This window comes from Myotis myotis, unplaced genomic scaffold (genome assembly GCF_014108235.1).
Source record: "Myotis myotis isolate mMyoMyo1 unplaced genomic scaffold, mMyoMyo1.p scaffold_m19_p_14, whole genome shotgun sequence".
In the NCBI taxonomy this organism is placed as follows: domain Eukaryota; kingdom Metazoa; phylum Chordata; class Mammalia; order Chiroptera; family Vespertilionidae; genus Myotis; species Myotis myotis.
This window is the reverse complement of record NW_023416318.1, coordinates 8,268,995-8,284,241: the sequence shown is the minus strand read 5'-3', so window position 1 is coordinate 8,284,241 and position 15,247 is coordinate 8,268,995. Positions and strand designations below refer to the sequence as shown.

The 15,247-nt window shown below is 36.5% G+C and overlaps 1 protein-coding gene across 1 annotated transcript in view; it reads right to left on the bottom strand.

Annotated features, from left to right (window-relative positions):
• LRRTM4 (leucine rich repeat transmembrane neuronal 4) overlaps positions 1-15,247 on the bottom strand; it is a 697,721-nt gene that overhangs the window by 80,519 nt on the left and 601,955 nt on the right. The window lies entirely within an intron of this gene.

Sequence of the window (15,247 nt, the reverse complement as noted above, 5' to 3'; positions counted from 1 at the left end):
AAAAGGAAAGGAAACCTTTACCTGATCAACAAATGTTTGGAGAACACATCCTTATACCAAGTGTGAATGTTCATTTTCTACAGATTGCTTGGAGCAATAGAGACTTTACCTATTAAAACATGTTTATTACAGGGGCATGAAAGTGTATGCAATTTGGAAACTTATTTTATGAAAGTACCCTCCTTGATGGGCACTTGATAAGAGGTGAGAGTTTCATAGCTTGCAAATGGCGTGGGACGAAAGTGCAGAGTGGGATGAATCAAGGAAAAGCCATCAGATGGAGGACCACTGCTCTCCTAACAGGCTTCTGTCCTTTGTGCTCTAGACATGCATTATCAGTGTGATACTCCCCCACCATTCTTTGGGACATCATAATTTGTCTCCTTGGAAAAATGGAAATTTCTCTTCTGTGATGTAGCATATTTGTGTAAGTAAAAGAAGTCTAAAAAGACAGAGTTGGAATATCACCCAGCAGTAATTATATATATATATATATATATATATATATATATATATATATATATATATATATTGATATACTATCACAGAATAAAATTGTACAATAAATTATAGTCATTTCTAACAATACAATGAATTATAGTTAGTTATATTTCTATAGAAGATAGCTTTAAAGAAGCAATCATTTGATTATTTTTTAAAAAAGTATCCATTCTGGTCAACAATTTCCATCAAATGGCTCCTTAGAAAATAAGTTTCAAAATAAAAACTTTGTAAATTTTTACATTGACCCAAAATACCTTATTAATAAACACTTTTAACTAGATTATAATCTCCATGTATTTGAGCCTGTAGTATATAATTTTGGTTTCCTCACAGCATTTAAATTAATATTCAACAACACCTTAGAAGTTCAAAATAATTTTCTAAAAAGAAAATGCTAATAACATGTTCCTTTCATGCAAAGAACTAGTTTGTATTTCTATTTTCTCTTCTTAACCACAAGTAGAGGAAAGTGACTGACAGTGAATTGGCAGAAGGTAATGAAAGGAGCTCACTATTGAAGCACAGGTGCAAATGGTGGTGGAGAGAAATATATCCTCATGCCCAAGTGGCAACCATTTGATACTAATGGATAGTTATTAGTCCTTGAATTTTAAATTCTCCACCGTTTTATATATTTCTGGATAATATTTTTAAATTTCTAAATTTTGGTTCTCACAAGTCTTCAAGTTAAACATACCATTCTAGCCACACTACTAGTAGGTTGGTTTTCTTGTTTGTGTTACTCAAACCCTTCATTTCTCATCTGTACTTTCATGCCAGATCTCTTTTCTCCTTTACAGACATTCACATCTTATCGATCTTTCAAGACCCACCTAAAGTTCAGTGTGTTCCATGAATAGGTGCATTTACTAGAAATTCCATGAAAAGCAAGCCTTTGTGCAGTGGAAAGATCAGAACATGATATCATAGACAGACCATGAATTAAGACTAAGAAAAGTGGATTCAAATCTTGGATGCATTAATAATTCAGTGATGTTAAGCAAAAGAATGAATAGTTCGAATCCTTAATTTTGTTATTTGATGGGTGAGAATGAAAATAACTTGGAGCCACAATTTCTACCATGATTAAATGTCATGTTTAAGCAAGACATTTCAGAGAGAGTAGGAAATGGAAGGTATGTGTATTTCTCTATTATATGTTAAGCACTCTGCACATAGTAGGCATTTAACATGTAAGTGTTACTCTTCTCTCCCCATCTCTGCTGATCTTTAGAGCAGGGACCATGTGACCATGTCATCATATGTGTGTGTGTATGTGTCTGTATATTTGCACACATGCTTTGTAGCCCCTGATCCAGTGTTATGTATATAATTTCCTCAGTAAATATTCTGTTATTGTTTTACTTATTCTTAAAATTAAATTTTTTCATCTTTAATAATGATAAAAAAATGGAAAAAGCAGAGAAAGCTAGAAATGAATCAAATATCACAAGTAAGATATATGGCGTATCAATTTATGTTCCCACATGCCTTATTATAGACTTTTTTGGAATATCTAAAAGATTGACATTATTTCTAAATACATTTAATTCCCAAAGCTCCAATTGATTTTGACTACATAGAAGCAACCAATTTGGGTAAATCTGGAGCCCCACTTGGGCTGAGGGCCCAGTTTTGCTAACAGTGCACATTCAGGGAACATTGTGAGCAATTCTATTTATCTAAGAGTTCAGCCTCACACTTGGGTTTGCAGGTGCAGCTGTAAATTTCAGGTGATTTACGGAGTGGGAAGCACACCAAATCTGAAATTATAATGGAGCCTCAAGGCTCACAGCATCTTTTGTTCGATGTCCTGGTTTTATGATTTTGGGTGGGTGCCACCACATTTTTCTTCCAAGTGCAATAAAAAAATGATGCCTTTCAAGCTGAAAAGCTTAACAACCACTTTACCTTTATTGAATCTGTAGCTAATGTACTGAAATAGCAAGGGTTTTGCTGCAACTGTAATTTGGATTTTTGTCTGGGCATCTCTGTATGCCTTAAAAATGGGTTTGCATTGAGCACAAGGGAGTTAGCTAACAGTGCTAAAGATAAAGATGCACGGTCTGATCTTCCTGTTGCTGACAGATACCCACCTCGGTCCAGTGAGAAGGGCTACCGCTTCAGAGATCATAGAGATATGGAAGTCATCGTCTAGAAGTCACCCTGCTACAATGACTGTGGCCCTAGGTACTTGCTTAATCTCCCCAGGGCTCAGTTATTTTATAAACAGCTGGACAGTGTTGGAGATGATAACCTTTATCCCTTCCAAGTTCACGATGCATACTCTTCTAAGGAAACTTGCACGGTTAGTCAGTTTGTTTATTCAGCACTCCATGTTTTCCTGGGTCTTTCCCCAAAGTGATGCTATCCTCCTGAAATGTAGTAAATTAAACAAAGGTCTTTGATTCTGAATTATGCTATCATTTTGACGATACTGGCTCATCACATAGGAAACAACCTCTATGATTACAAGCAGAGGAGAGAAGGAAAAGTGCAGCTTTTGTGATTGTGAGATGTTGAATTATATTTCATGTCTGTTAAAGCCCTAAGGAAACTTTATTTCTTCTAATCCTATTTAGATTTATTTAATATTCTAGAATCCTTATTATTTACTACGTATCATGCTAGAGAATTTCACCTGATTCATTTATTTATTTTAATTTAATTTTTTTATTGTTCAAAGTATTACATTAGTCTCCTTTTCCCCCATTGACCTCTCGCCGGCTGCCCCCCACCCCCCAGCACATGCCCTCACTACCCACCCACCCCCATCTGTGTCCATTGGTTATGCTCATATGCATGCATACAAGTCCTTTGGTTGATCTCTTACCCCTTCACCCCCTCTTCCCCTCATAGGTTGGACAGTTTGTTCGATGCTTCTGTGACTCTGGTTCTATTTTTGTTCATCAGACTATGTTGTTCATTATATTCCACAGATCAGTGAGATCATGTGATATTTATCTTTCTCTGACTATTTATTGTTGAAAGTAATACAGATGTCCCCCTTCCCCCCCTAATTAACCTCTTCCAGCCCATAACTTCCCCCAGGCCTTCACAACACTATTTAGTGTGTGTCCATGAGCTGTGCATATATGCATACAAGGTCTTTGGTTAATCTCTTCATATCTACCCACTCCCACCTTCACGCAGAGAGTCAAAAGTCTGTTCCATGCTTTTATGCTTCTGGATCTATTTTGTTCATCAGTTTATTTTGCATTATTGAATATTGTCATCACGACAATCTCACTGAAGGTCACACATGAGCAATCAGGACTTGGATTCAAACTCCAAATCTTCTTATTCTAAACTTAGCAGATTTCATTATACCTTTTCTGTTTAATCATGTCTTTTACTATAACACAGTACAAACCGGAGGCACCAGACAACCTAACTCTTATAATCACAGCTTCATTTCATCCTCAAAGTTACCTCTGCTTTTCAGCTTTGTTTTTGTTCTTCCCCTATGGACTATGAAAACTTTATGCTTATGTTAAGATTCAAATGATGTTCTAATTCTCATCGAAACTAAATCACTACATCAGATTTCATTTACTGCTTTCTCTGAATATTTTTAGTGAATTTTGACTGTATCACGTTTAGATGTACTTTTGTATTCTCTTATGTCATTATTCACTAGAGGCCTGGTGCACAAAATTCATGCACTCAGGGGCGGTCCCTCAGCCGAGATTGTGAGAGGGCACAGGCCAGACCAAGGGACCCCACTGGTGCACGATCAGGGCTGGGGAGGGTCACAGGAGTTTAGCCAGCTGGGGAGGGATTGTGGGAGGGCTCCAGGGCATGTCCGGCCCACCTCGTTCAGTCCCGATTGGCCAGACCCCAGCAGCAAGCTAACCTATAGGTCAGAGTTTCTGCCTCCTGGTGGTCAGTGCACATCATAGCAAGTGGTTGAGCAGCCTTACCATATAATTAGCATATTATGCTTTGATTGGTTGAACAGACGACTGGATGACCAGACACTTAGCATATTAGGCTTTTATTATATAGGATTAAATTTATATAAGCCCCTACCTGAAAAAAAGGTATTTGTCTACTCATGCAGAAGATTTACAATAATTATTATTTAATCCATTCATTTAATAAGAATGTCAACTTTCCTTGCCCTAGACCAAGCAAATATAATAAAGTACCCTTAACCCTTTGGGAATTTGAAGATTGAGATGAGGGATACAGACACCAAGTAAATTAAAATATTAATCAGAACAATTCATGATTAAGAACAGATGTGAAAAATAGCTTTGTTGAGGGAATTAGTTTGAGAGATATTAACTAATTTGGAGAAGGCTGCAAATGAGTGGAAATGTGATCTTTTTTTCAGATAGGAGAGCACTTTGCTATTAGAAGAAGCAATATATGCAAAAGCAAGCACAAGTGTGGTTTATTCTTGGGAAAGAATGGCATTCTGTGTGGTAGAGCTAGTTGAATAGTGAGAGATGGCACAGGATTCATAATTTGGTACCTGTGTGTTAAAAGATTTATGCTATGCTGAAAAATCTAGGCTTTATCTTGGGGACACTAAAGATTTTTCACTTTTGTTTTGTGTTTAGGAGAGCTTTGATGTGATAAGATTTGGTGTTGGAGAGATAAGGCTGGATACAGTGTGGAGGATGCATTGGGGAGGGGCTGCTGTCACTAATATAGCTGTGGTGAAGAAGGAGAGGTAAAAAATTGATTCAAGAGATGTTCAAGAAATATAATCAACAGAACTGATTGAATCAAGATAGGCTCTCAGTCCCCATAGATTTTTTTTTTAATACAAGCCTGCCTTTATTTCAACATCCCAATAGTTGAGAGCACCTGTCACAATCTAAATAGAACTCAATTGCTTTCTTGCTGATATTTTTTTTCTAGGACAAACCAAACATTGGTCCTTGCCCTTTGGATGTTAAAGCTGTCTTTAAATGGAAACTACTGTTCAGTTGTGGATGATTTGTCTAAGGTATGCTACCCAGAACATGTACTTAAAAGTGACCCTCTGTAGTACTTCTTAAAATAGGCTATGTGGAATATACTTGTGCACAGAAAATAGAAAAGGTTAATTCTACATATCTTGAAAATAGCGCTTTACACTCTCCCACTGTGACTATCAGGCATATAATACATCAAAAATGGTAAACTGAAGTCAAGATCAAGTCATTTTCCAAAGGAAAAAACAAAACAAAATAGAAGACTTGACATTCTTCAAGGACAAATGTAATCACAGTATATAACTGAGCCTACGTGATGCTAACCTACTATATAGATATCTAAGGGATTTTCTAAATGAAACCAATCCATTTGTCTTTCCATCCCCATTGTGAATTTTGTTGAATTTTCGCATATATGTGGCTGCCTCAAAATTCCAGATGCTCAACTGTCTACCTCTTAAATAACTCAATACTTAAAAAATCTTTCATCATGGTTTGCATTTAGTAACCACTCTGAGTTGTCAGTCTTACAGCCTTCATACTCCTCTTCTTCCCTAGCAACTAATAATTCTCAGGAGTTGAGTCATGATTACTGTAAGGCAGGGGTCCTCAAACTTTTTAAACAGGGGGCCAGTTCACTGTCCCTCAGACCATTGGAAGGCCAGACTATAGTTTTAAAAAAAAACAACAACTATGAACAAATTCCTATGCACACTGCACATATCTTATTTTGAAGTAAAAAAACAAAACGGGAACAAATACAATATTTGTATTTGCATGTGGCCCGCGGGCCGCAGTTTGAGGACCCCTGCTGTAAGGCAATCGTGGTAGAATATTTTCCATTGCTAAACATTTACTTTGCAGTCTCCTGTGCAAGTAACAGATGGTCTGTGACAAATATGGGCCAATGAGAGGTTAGCATTAATGTTTTAGGAGGCTTCTGAGAGAGCTTTGGGTGTCTGATAAAAGAGCTAGTCATACTGATAGTTTGCTTTCACCTTTCCTCAAGAAATACATAAATCCTTAAAGTGAGTCAAGATATTGCTGAAGCGACAGTCATATTTCAGTCATGAAGTAACAAGCCAATGACCAAAATCCCAATTAGTGAGCATGGTAGAACTAAAGAAATGAAATACCTGGGTTCAGAGGTATGCTGATAACCCACCCTCTGAGAGTGAAGAAAAAAGTCCTAATTCATAGTGTGTGCGAAATTTAATGGTGTAAATATATCCACTATGGGCAAATTGAAACAACTAATCACTGAACATTCAGCACACCACTGCCTAAGTATCTGATGACAAAATTTGAGCTACTGAGCCTATTCTAATTTATCTACTTTAATATATCTTTTTTATTTAAAAAAATATTTATTGAGCACCTACTGTATAACTGGAGCTATTTAAGACATTTAGGTTACACCAGCGTGCAAAGTTAGAGAAACACATTTCTGCACTCATGGAAGCAATACCCTAGAAGGAAGGAAAAGATAATCAGCAAGAAACAATAAATATAATACATAAATGAACTGTATAATATTTTATAAATTGATAAGTATTATAAAATAAAAAAAGAAGAAGCAAATTGATGGGATAAATCAGATGGTCCAAATAGGATGCACTGAGACAGTGACACTTGACTAAAGATTTAAAAAGAAGGAAGGTTTAGCCAGGAAGATATCTGGAAGAAGAAGCATTCCAGGCAAAGATAATTGGTAGAGCAAAGGCTGTTGGTAAGGAGCCTGGGAGGCCTGATTGAGGGCTCTTTAGAAGCAAAGTGAACAAGGAGGAAGAGGAAGGGGGTGACAGGCCTGGATCAGTTAGCCCTTGTAGGTCATCAGCTGTTAAGGCAGTGACCATCATTGCTAAACTAACTGAAGAAAGTTACTGATGCATATCTAGGACAGTGATAGATGTTTATGAACACCCTATCTCATAGACTTTGACAATCCTTTAATGTTAACTTCTGCTCTAAGAGATCAATTTCCCCTTTGGACTTAAAATATTCCACAAGGAAACATTTTTTCTCCTGAAATGACAGTTACAGCCAAAGCTATTAAACTTTCATAAAATTTCTACTTTATTATAAGCCAAAACAAATTCTCTCTTATCTGACAAATGGTAGGACCATATCAAATACTTTATAAAGTTTCACTTAAAACCAAACCTACAAAACACATTCTAGGAACATATTATTGCTAGAAAAAATACACCTCATTTATAATAACAACCTCTTCTTTTGTCCTCCAAACTGTATGTAATGAAACCACCAAAAGCATATAAAAGTTTGGATTATTATTAATCAACCTTAAAATAAATAAAAAACAACAACAACTAGAAAATAATAGCATTAGCATGCCAAAATGTAAAAACATTTTCTGAAAACATATAAAGCAGATGAGTCTCAAATGTGGATCTGAGGGCATTATTGGGGAAAAGAGAAATGACCCTCCTCTTGGCACATTTGGGTCCTGTGAGGGGTTCTGGACACTGGATAACAGGCCCCAACAGGGAAAGGGAGCTTTGAAAGAAAGCACAGATACCCTGTTGTTGAAGGGCAAGAGGCAATAGCACCGTTCATTTAGATAATGCCTCCTCTGAAAAAATTTAAAGTGGGAAATTGAAATACACAATCCATAGGAGAATTATAACTGGCCACTCTGATAATCACTCAGTCACTCTGGTAATCAAAGAAAAACATAAATTAAGAAAGGAAATATAGTGTTATTTTTAATTAATTCATATATTTTCAAATTCATTTTATGTTGGATATACTATTTAGTATATTTTATGTGCAACTTAAGAAGTCTTTTATGTACATAAATGTAAATATTGAAATGGGCACATTTGCTACCAAGAAATATTAGTCCATATGTATCTAAAGCATTTCAATATGCCTAATTTTATTTAGAAATTTGATTTCTAGAAATTTCTATGAAAGGGTTAATCTTGCTTTGTGTAATTTGTCTACAAGTGTCCTTCTAATAGGAAAAAGAATCTGGAAATAACCTAGATGCTTAATATGTTAGTGCTTAGAATAAATTACTATTTATTTATCAATAAAATATTTTATGCCATTAAGAACAATACATATTAAATAATTTGGAACTGCCTCTATATATCATCAAGCTAAGTATGTATTATAAATCTTTAGAGTGTTTTTGTAAAATACATATAAGTTATATATACATATTAAATATATATAAAATATGTATAATAAAATTTTAGTAAAGCATATACCATGAAACAACATAATCATTGCATGATTTTTGCTCATTTGCTTTCATGTTTTTCTGTTTCCCCTCCCAAGTTTTAAAAAATAACCACTTATTTATTCTGTTAAAAAAAAAATTAAAATAAAATAAAAACTTACAGCAAAGAATTTTCAGATTGTTAACAAAATTAGCTTTTCTCTTACTCTTCTAGCATATAAATATTTTCATTATCCCTTTTTTTGAAACATATATTTACAAATTTTTATATTTATATGTAAAATTATATAATACATAATCACATTCATAACAAAATATTTGTATCTAGTGAGCAGCTTATAAGAGTTCATGAACTCAAAGAAAATATTTTAAAAAAGGCAAGAAGCATGACATTTAGAATTATCTTTGTTGCACATTTCCATGTAACTTTTTATTATCTCTATATTTTGCATTTAGTCATACACTGTCATATGCTATAGGGTTGAAAGAGAGTGACTTCTAAATCCAACTTTTTCATTAACCATGTCTCTTGGCTTTTTATCCATCATTTGAACATCTCCATGTCTCATTTTTCCATTCAAAAGCAATACCATCTATATATATATATAAAAGGCCAATATGCTAAATGTCTGACCATTCGACCATTCGACCGTTCTACCATTTGACAGTTTGGCCTGTAGCTATGATGTGCACTAACCACCAGGGGGCAGATGCTCAAAACACAGGCATAGAAACATAGAACAGACTGATAAATCTCATAGGGAATGGGGGGATGGTGAGAAGAGATTAACCAAAGATCTTATATGCATACTAGAGGCCTGGTGCATGAATTCATGCATCGGTGGGGTCTCTCGGCCTGGTTTGTGCCCTCTTGCAATCTGGGACCCCGCAGGGGATGTTGGCCTGCCAATTTCAGCTTGATCCCCGCAGGACAGGTCAAGGGACCCCACTGGTGCATGATTCTGTGCACTGGGCCTCTAGTCTATACTAATAAAAGGTTAATATGATAATTAGACTGGACATCTTCTGGACAAAGCCATGGTGGCAGGGGATGAGGCAGAGGCGGTTAGGGGCAATCAGGCCATCAAGGGAGGGCAGTTAGGGGCAATCAGGCCGGCAAGCCGGCGAGCGGTTAGGAGACAGTGGTCCTGGATTGCAAGAGGGATGTCCGACTGCCGGTTTAGGCCCAATCCCTGGGATCTGGCCTAAACCAGCAGTCAGACATCCCCCAAGGGTTCTTGGTATGGAGAGGGTGCAGACCAGGCTGAAGGACCCCCCCCTGCGGTGCACAAATTTTGTGCACTGGGCCTCTGGTTAATATATAAAATGGTTAACACATTGAAAGTGTAATACATTCTGGACAGTATTTAATGAGTTTAACATGTATCCTATATTTCTCAAATCAAGCCTATGAGTAGGTAATACAATTACTTTATTTAATAACTGGAGCACTGAAGGAAAAGAGAATAACATTAAGAAAGGAACAGTCAATAAGTGACAAAACTGGGAGTCTGACTCCTTTGTCCTTGCACTTGACCCATATCTTTACCTCCTCATTAAGTTAAAGAGGATACTTTGCAGCCTTCCCTGCTTTATGCTTTTTTCCTGAAGTGCAATTAAGATGATAATAAGGACATTACTTTGGAAAATATAAATGGCTGTTTTAAATATAAATTCACTAGCAGTTATTTTTGAAGAACTCTCCATCGTGTAGTTTTTGCTGGAGAAAAGTGAAAATGGGCTTCTTAGACACACATATGAAGACATTTCCTTGATAAATGCACTGGAGTTTTGAAATCCTAGAAACTTGAACTATTCAGTATCTCAGGGACTCTGTGACTTAAAATACTGTTTCAAATAAATTAAATGAGCAAAATGTAAGGTCTGTACAACTCAAGAAAGCTTTTTAAAATTGTAATAATAAAAATAATCTTTAATGTGATAGACATCCATTATCTTCAGCCAGCACAATTTCCCTATAATCCAAAAAAGATCAGTTGACAATCAATGTGATTGTCAATTGACAATCAGTTAACAATCAGTTGAGCAAAATGTGAATATATGACTTGATACTTGTCACTAAAGGAATGATCCCACTATAATAACCACGCTGTTTTACCTAATGAAGAGGAATGCAAAACCCTTCAGAACTCTAAGGACATCAATTTCCCGTTTACTTTTTCATTCAGATGAATCATTGCTAATATTCTTTCAGTAGTTATGTAGAAATTGCACTAGATAAAAATTTAGGACATGCTAATAGTGCCAAGAATTAGTTGAGCCTGCACTCTGGTACCTTGTTAAGGGAAACTTCCAAATTGCTCATTGACATTTTGTCTTTTCAGAATCTTATTCTGAAAAGTCACATTCTCAAAATGTCACACAGGGACATTTTGCTAGTTTTTTCTTTTAATGCCTAAACTGTATGTTTATTTGCCTATTGGATATTAATGTAATATTATTGAATTAAAAGGAATCAATTAAAATATATTTACAAGGGCATCCTTTCACAAAAGCCAAGGAAAGAGGAAGGACCACTGAAAAAAAATTTTGTTATTAAAAACAGTAAAGTGTGCATTCATATAAATACATTGTAGGACATGCATCCCACAGGTTGTACTGATACCCATTTCCTTTTTAAAAATATTTTTATTGTTTACAGAGAGGAAGGGAGAAGGAGAGAGAGACAGAAATACCAGTGATTACAGAGAATCATTGATTGGCTGCTTCCTGCACACCCCTGACTGGGGAATCCAGCCCACAACACAGGCAGGTGCCCTGACTAGTAATCGAACCATGACCACCTGGTTCACAGGTCAATGCTCAACCACTGAACCACATAGGCCAGGTCCCCTTTCCTTTTTTATAAAAACAAAACAAAACTTGCTTTTCAAACACAAGCTACCTGGAGATTGTGACCTGCTCTTCTTTGGTTTCAGTAGGCATGGACATTACAGTCTTGTGTAATGTTTATCTCTAAATGCATATTAACATTTGGCTTCCTCATTTATGCATTGGCTGGTAAGTGTGAGATGTAACATTTCTTAAATCCTATAACCAAATCATAGACTCTAGAATGCATATATGTGGTATAATAAGTGACATTTCTTTCCACTACGAGATATCAATTAAAGTCCATAGTGGTCTGTCTGCTCAGTACAGAAAGGCCTGGGAATTCATTTTGACACAATGTCTTAAGACAGTGGTTCTTAACCTTCCTAATGCCGTGATCCTTTAATACAGTTCCTCATGTTGTGGTGACCCCCAACCATAAAATTATTTTCGTTGCTAATTCATAACTGTAATTTTGCTGCTGTTATGAATCATAATGTAAATATCTGATATGCAGGATGTATTTTCATTGTTACAAATTGAACATAACTAAAGCATAGTGGTTAATCACAAAAACAATATGTAATTATATATGTGTTTTCCGATGGTCTTAGGCAACCCCTGTGAAAGGGTCGTTCGATCTCCAAAGGGGTCGCGACCCACAGGTTGAGAACTGCTGCCTTAAGAAGAAACACATAACAAGTAGATGTGTGTCAAAGGGTTAAAAAGATTTGCCAAACTTCTAAAATATTCCAATGATATCACAAAGATACAGTGTTCTGAGGCTTAGTTTAAAATGGTAAGTCAGCCAAACCATCATATTGCTACACATCTCGTGACATAGGGAAGGCTGCAAAGACATGTCACTTAGGTTAGCTCCCAGAAGATGTTTAGAGTTTGCTTGGGCAGCAAGGAGAAGTCAGGGCATTCCAACTTATTCACATGATATCTAGGGTTACTAATGAACACAAGTTTGTTTGTTCACATGTAGAGCAGATCAGATAATTGAAAGCAAGAACAGAGATTACCGTGAAACTTAGTAAAGATTATTTTACAAAGCACCCCTCTGGGCTAGCCACAGATGCTATGATATTCTAACCTTCATACCATAGACAAAAATGTGCCCTTGGTTCAAATAATATTTGTGTATGGTTGTATATGTAGGTGCATGTGTGTATGTCTATAGGATTGCTTAGGGAACCCCTATGAGAATAGAACTTAGGTTTCTGGAATTCAATTATGTTCTATCTGTTTTTTTCCATTTTATTTATTTTTTTTTTTTTTGTAAAAGAGGACCAGACTATATTGATAAAAGGCAGGGTTAAATAGTGACTTAAAATCTCTTTTTATAAGCTCCAGAAATCTAAATTTATTTGCCAAGATTTACATATTGTAATTTTATTTATTTTTTTTATTTATTTTATTATTTTTTTAAATATATATTTCTTTATTGATTTCAGAGAGGAAGGGAGAGGGAGAGAGAGATAGAAATATCAATGATGAGAGGGAATCATTGATCGGCTGCCTCCTGCACGCCCCCGACTGGGGATTGAGCCCGCAAGCCAGGCATATGCCCTTGGCCGGAATCAAACCTGGGACACTTCAGTCCACAGGCCAACGCTCTATCTATGGAACCAAACCGGCCAGGGCGTACATATTGTAATTTTTTTAAAAAAATAGAGACCACAAGGAAAGATGACATGTCAAGTTGGTGATAAATGTAGATCAAATATGGATTTATATAAGATGTAATAAGATAAGAAAGAAGGCTATAAGAGAAAAGGCCTCAGTATAATACCGCATAGTATGCAAATACTTAGAATAAGTGAAAGAGAAACAAATCAAGGCACTTTCCCTTTGACAAAGAAAGTGGTTGATCTACTTTTTCCAGAGAAAACAGTTTTGAGGGTAAAAATAGGAAGATCTGACTTTGTGTTTAAGTGGTGGGTAGTTTGTGACAATTTATTTTGCCTCTTTAGGTATCAAGTTCCACATATCTAAATTCAGACAAGTTGTATTTTTTGGAGAATAAAGTCAATTACAATGAAGTCTTTTAATAATTAAATGATTTGATTAAATTTATGTATAGTCTCATTTTTGAGAATTCCAAAAATGCAGGAATAAAGCATCAGCCTAAGATTTCACTTAATACATTTTTTTGAGTCACCAAAAATCATTTTTACACTACCAATTGATTTGCTTTTTCTTCCCATATCTACATTATATGTCACTTACCTCCAAGAGACATGGAGTTACATTCCACTTCTTCATCAAAGTGGTCTGGTTAATTCACAGTTTCGATTTCTTTCTGATACTTTGTTGGCTATAGTACTTTGCTTTCTCAGCTCAATTGTCAATCCAATGTTTTCAACAGTAACAGTGTCTGTCCTTTTTGAAGGAAGTTGTGTTGGTCTTTGCTGCTCTTTAATTTTTGACTTAGACATTGAAATCTGCCAGAAAGAGCACTCACTCACTTATTTGGAAAAAAGAAATGTACTTTCTCACTTTCACTTTCCTCTTTTTAGGAATCCTATATAATGAAAGGGTAATATGCAAATCAACTGAACGGCAGAACTACCAGTCGCTATGATGTGCACTGACCACCAGGGGGCAGATGCTCAACAGGAGCTTCCCCTTGGTGGTCAGTATGCTCCCTCAGGGAGAGCATTGCTCAGCCACAAACTGGGCTGACGGCTGGCGAGCGCAGTGGCCTGCCTCCACAGCAGTGCTAAGGATGTCCGACTGCGGCTGAGGCCCGCTCCCCAGACAACTTAAACCATCTGTTGGACTTCTCCCGAGGGCTTCCAGACTGCAAAAGAGTATAGGCCAGGCTGAGGGACCTCCCCACCTGAGTGCATGAATGTCGTGCACCGGGCCTCTAGTCATAATATAATAATCCAGATTAACGAATGGTAATACAGGCATTTAGTGTTTATCATTTCATACTAGAGCCTGGGATTAAAAAATTATTATGCTGGCTTTGGAATTCTCATAAGATAAAAGAAAGTCTACTCTATCCTTAAATATATAGCAAAATTTATCTGAAGTAATAGACACAGATATGAAATAATTTCAACAAATCATGTGATTTTACCTTGGTAGGTCTAGGAACAAAAGCAGCTACAGCAATGTGTGTCTAATTAGGCATTCTTTGGCTGGAATATTCTTTGTAACATTTCTCAGGCTATTTCTTTTTTAAATATATTTTTATTGCGTTCAGAGAGGAAGGGAGAGGGAGAGAGAGATAGAACCATCAATGATGAGAGAGAATCATGGATTGGCTGCCTCCTAGACCCCTCCCACTGGAGATTGAGCCTGAAACCCAGGCATATGCCCTTGGCTGGAATCAAACCTGGGACCCTTCAGTCCACAAGCTGACACTCTATCCACTTAGCCAAACCAACTAGGGCTTCTCAGGCTATTTCTATGTTTAGCACAAATACAATCATATTTAGCCACAGGTACAGATATTTGCTCACTAGGGCATTAAAAAAATCATTTTAAAAATTCACATTGCTATCAATACTGACATTTGTTTGCACCTTTATTTCAATTAAATTAAGACCCCAAAAAGGGGGGGGGAAGGACTGCAACCTCTGAATCTCTGAACGTTTGGTGACATTTGGTATCCCTGCTCATGGGGCTGGTAATGCCGGGTGGTGGTTGGGTTTTTGTACTTTTAGCGCCCAGAGCCCAGACTTTCTCAGGTCAGAGAATGTCCTTGGCAGGTGAAGAAGCTTGGATTAAATGGCAATTCACAGCAGTGCTCAGAAAA